Here is a 5,079-nt window from a genome sequence, read left to right as displayed (position 1 = left end):
GGAGGGGTTAAAGCAGCCAGTTCAGAGGAGCAGTGACCATTGAAGTAGTGATAGAAGAGAGAGAAAGATGCAACAGTACATGAGCAATAAACCCCAGCCACCCCTTAGATTTAAATCTACCCAGGCTCAATCCGATTGGAGCGCCGTAATTACCCACTAAACCACCATGCACCATAATTTGGTTATATGGTTACCACCCAGTGTAGTAAATGGTTTCCTAGTGTACAGGAAACCATTTGGCTTGTCACTTTGTGTAGAGTCACTTATAGGCAGAAGGAAGAGGAAAGAGTGGAGGAAAGAAAGACAGAAGAGGGAGTGTTTATGATGTTAATTTGTTAGCCTATGTAGAATTTATTGTATTTGATAATGTAAAGTGATGTATTTTGGCTTTAGTCTGTTGTTATTATTATTATATACTGTACTACTATCCATCCATCCGTCATCCAATCCTGTGTTGCCCCATGAAGAGTGTAGGAGCCCAGGGCTAGGCAAGTTGGTCCTGACGTTTAAGATGAGAGTGACCAGCCTCACTCATCCCAGAGTGGCATTACATGAGCAATAAACCCCAACCACCCCTTGGATATAAACCTACACAGGCTTAATCTGATTGGAGCACCGTAATTACCCACTAAACCACCAGGTGCCATAATTTGGTTATATGGTTACCACCCAGCATAGTAAATGGTGCCCTGGTGTACAGGAAACTATTTGGCTTGTCACTCAGTGTAGAGTCACCCACAGGCAGGAAGTGGAAAGAATGAAGGAAAGAAAGACAGAAGAGGGAGTGTAAAGTTACCTGATTACTTATTGTTATTATTATTATGGTTGGGGTTCATTGCTCATGTAATGCTACTCAGGGATGAGTGAGGCTGGTCACTCACATCTTAAATGTCGTGAGCAACTTGCCTAGCCCTTGCCTCCTCAGCCCCTCATGGGGCAACACTGGATTAGATGATGAATGAATGAATTATTATTATTATTATTATTATTATTGTTATTATTATAGGATATGAAGTAATGTGATTTGTGAAAGATGCAGAGTGAGGAAGTCTGTGGACACCAGAATCAAAGAGAGTATACTGAGATGGTATGGTCATGTGGAGAGAATGGATAACAATAGAGTGGTGAAGAAGGTATATCTGAGCGAATTTCAAGGAGGGAGGAGGCGAGGTAGGCCAAGGAGAAGGTGGAGAGATATGGTGGATGAATGTTTGAGGAAGAGAGGTTTGGAAGTCAGTGAGGCTAGGGAACTGACAAGAGATTGAGCTGGCTGGATGAATGTTGTGAGGAGAAGTGCATGATCAGGGATTTGGCACCCCGTTTTAACGTGACAGTGTCCAGATTGACTCTATCGGATACATTTATGTGAAGCTACAGAATGTGGTGAATGTTTTTGGCATATTTGTTAGAGCCAGGATTCTGGGGGCTTGAATGATGAGTGAATGGAAGTGTGGCCCAGTGGATTGGGCAAATGTGGGCTGTCTGGACATTGCTACTCCTCACCCTGCCCTAGGGTGGGAAAGGAGGTGTGGATGATGATGATGATGATTATTAAAATGGTTGGTGGAAGCACTCACCATCCACTCACTCGATGTAGTGCTGCTTTTGGGTGACTGCCCTTTCCTTGCTTCCTTCTTTCCTTCCTTCCTCTTCTGTCTCTTTCTTTCATTCTTTCCTCTTCCTTCTGCCTTTGGCTGACTCTACACTGAGTGACAAGCCAAATGGTTTCCTGTACGTCAGGAAACCATGCTGGGTGGTAACCATATAACCAAATTATGGCACCTGGTGGTTTAGTGGGTAATTAAGGCACTCTAGTTGGATTGAGCCAGTGCAGGTCCAAGGGGTGGTTGGGGTTTATTGCTCACATAATGCCACTCAGGGATGAGTGAGGCTGGTCACTCTCATCTTAAATGTCAGGACTAACATGCCTAGCCCCGGGCTTCTATGCTCCTCATGGGACAGCATAGGATTAGGTGATGATGATGATTATTATTATTGTTGTTGTTATTATTGTTATTATTATTATTATTATTATTATTATTACTGTATTATTATTGCTATTATTATTATTGTTATTATTATTATTATTATTACTGTATTATTATTATTATTATATTAGTTATTATTATTATTATTATTGGATTGAGCCTTTGTAGTTTTATATCCAAGGGGTGGTTGGGGTTTATTGCTCACATAATGCCACTCAGGGATGAGTGAGGCTGGTCACTGTCATCTTAAATGTCAGCACCAAGTTGCTTAGCCCTGGTTCCTGTGCTGCTCATGGGGAAGTGTAGAATTGGATGATGATGAATATATGATTATTATCCATCCATCCATTATCCAGTCCTATGCCGCCCCATGAGGAGCGTAGGAGCCCAGGGCTAGGCAAGTTGGTCCTGACATTTGAGTTGAAAATGACCAGCCTCACTCATCCCTGAGTGGCATTGTGAGCAATAAACCCCAACCATCCCTTGGATATAAACCTTCACCGGCTCAATAAACCACCAGGCGCAATAATTTGGTTATATGGTTACCACCCAGCATAGTAAATGGTTTCCTGGTGTACAGGAAACCATTTGGCTTGTCACTCAGTGTAGAGTCACCCACAGGCAGAAGGAAGAGGAAAGAATGAAGGAAAAAAGAGGAAGGAAGGAAGGAAGAGGGGAGGGCAGACACCCAAAGCAGCACTACATTGAGTGAGTGGATGATTACCGCCCCCACCTACCACATATTAGACACCCAAAGCAGCACTACATCGAGTGAGTGGATGTTGACTGCCCCCACCTACCACGTATTATTATTGTTATTATTATTATTACTGCTATTATTACTATTACTACTTATACTACTACTACTACTACTACTGCTGCTACCACAACTGGTACTACCACTATTATTATTATTATTATTATTATTATTATTATCATCTGTTATTATTAGGCCTATTCATCATTCTTTTCTCCTTCCCCACAGGTGAAGTGAAGTGATGTCAGGTCCAGAAAACAAGGAAAAGACAGAGAAAAGTGCGAAATGAGAAATAATCAAGAACATGCTTTGTGAAATGGGCTACACACTCATCCTCTTACCAGTCAAGCCCCTGGAATCATGAACTCGGGAAAACATTACCCTCCCCTGTACATGTGCTTTGTGCTACCCACCAGACTGCTGTTATTACTGTGCTACTATTGTGAAAGAGTGTGCTTAATACTATGGACTCGTTTATCTTGACTACTATGAAGATGTGATTGCTGGTACTATAGGTGTTACTTGTACTACTACCACTACCAGTACCATGACCATAGGTGTGATCCCTACTACTACTACTACTACTACTACTACTACTACTAATACAGGACGTGTGAGTACCCCCCTTGTGATGGCAATTCATTTTTAGTCAGTTCACTTTAACTTGGCCAAATGTCGTTCTTTACCTGTCTGTTTTACTTAGCTCAGTGGCAGAAAAAGACAATACAATGGCTCTACATCCTTTCCATAGCACTTACCCAGACAGTACTATGGCTCTACATCCTTCCTATAGCACTTACCCAGACAATACTATGGCTCTACATCCTTCCTATAGCACTTACCCAGACAATACTATGGCTCTACATCCTTCCTATAGCACTTATTCAGACAATACTATGGCTCTACATCCATTCCATAGCACTTACTCCTGACTAGCACCGCAAATGTTAATCTGCAGCTCAGTAATCAAGCTGGAAGGATGATAATTTTAGGCCAAGTTACAGTGAGCTTCATGTAGTCAAACCTCCTTGATTGCTGGTTTGGTTATTGCGTTATTTCCTGATCTTAGTCACATAATAAAAATTCAGTAGCGTCAATATAGTCGTAAAATCATTGCAAGTGAGGTTAGGGTGCCAGGAAAGTTAAGGAAAATCCCAGGGGTTTCCTGATTGCTTTACCATGTTTCTTTATCTAAGCCTATCCATCTGTAGCCAAACATCATAATCCTGTAAGGGGTGATTAGTTGTTTTATGTCTATCTGTTTACAGCCAGACACCATAATCCTGTAAGGGGTGGCCGTTTGTGTTTGAGTTTGTTGTTTTACGGGGAGGTGCACTAACCCTCCACCAACCCACACATATGAATTGGTTATATGGTTACCACCCAGCATTGTAAGTGGTTTCCTGGCTTACAGGAATGTAAAGCCACCTGAAAAGGAAAGAAGAGTAATAAAAGGTGACAGGTAGGATGGCAGAAATAGGAAGAGAGGAGGACAGACACAGAAAAAGAATGATAAAGGTGAAGGAAGAAGTAGGCAGCACTACACCAAGTGAGTGGATGATTTTACCACCACCCACCACATTGATCTTAGTCTGATAAGTAATTCAGTACCTTCAGTATAGTGGTAACATATATAATTGTAATTGTGGTTAGGCCATGAGGAAAATCAAAGGAATTTTCAGGAATGGTGTCCCTCCATGTTGTGAAAGTGCCAAGAAAACAACTAAAAAAACATAGACCCCACCTTCAGAATTGTAAGCACCATGTAGCAGTTGATAAGCAGTTTTAAATACTGCATCTGATACACACAAAAAGCAACTAAGCTACTTTATTGTGCTTTGTTACGTTTATATAGGCTCCAGCATGCTTGTGTGCCTCAGCCTTGGTCACTTAATAATGGTGGCTGTCCATGCTGCTTGATCTCTGGCAGCCTCCCTATTCAGTCCCTTATCCCTGAGGTCACACTCTCCCTCTCGCATCTCTACCCCTGACGTTCACTCTTCTCACTTTCTACACCCAGTTGCCATCCTCCCTCCACTACACATGCTGAAGTATATATAGTAAAACTCTAAGTATTGTCCTGCATTAACTTCCCCCAAATACTGTAACTTTATATTCAGTTTTGCAGTGGAAGAGTTGAGAGGATAGATGGGACTGGAGTGTATTGGTGTTGTGATGAGGAGGGGTAGACTGAGATGGTTTGGGAGGAAGGATGGGACTGGAGTGTATTGGTGTTGTGATGAGGAGGGGTAGATTGAGATGGTTTGGGAGGAAGGATGGGACTGGAGTGTATTGGTGTTGTGATGAGGAGGGGTAGACTGAGATGGTTTGGGA

Source organism: Coenobita brevimanus, unplaced genomic scaffold (genome assembly GCF_032717465.1).
Source record: "Coenobita brevimanus isolate Jiangsu-jjx unplaced genomic scaffold, ASM3271746v2 jjx.HiC_scaffold_2017, whole genome shotgun sequence".
NCBI classification, from domain to species: Eukaryota; Metazoa; Arthropoda; class Malacostraca; order Decapoda; family Coenobitidae; genus Coenobita; species Coenobita brevimanus.
Note: the sequence above shows the minus strand (reverse complement) of the source record.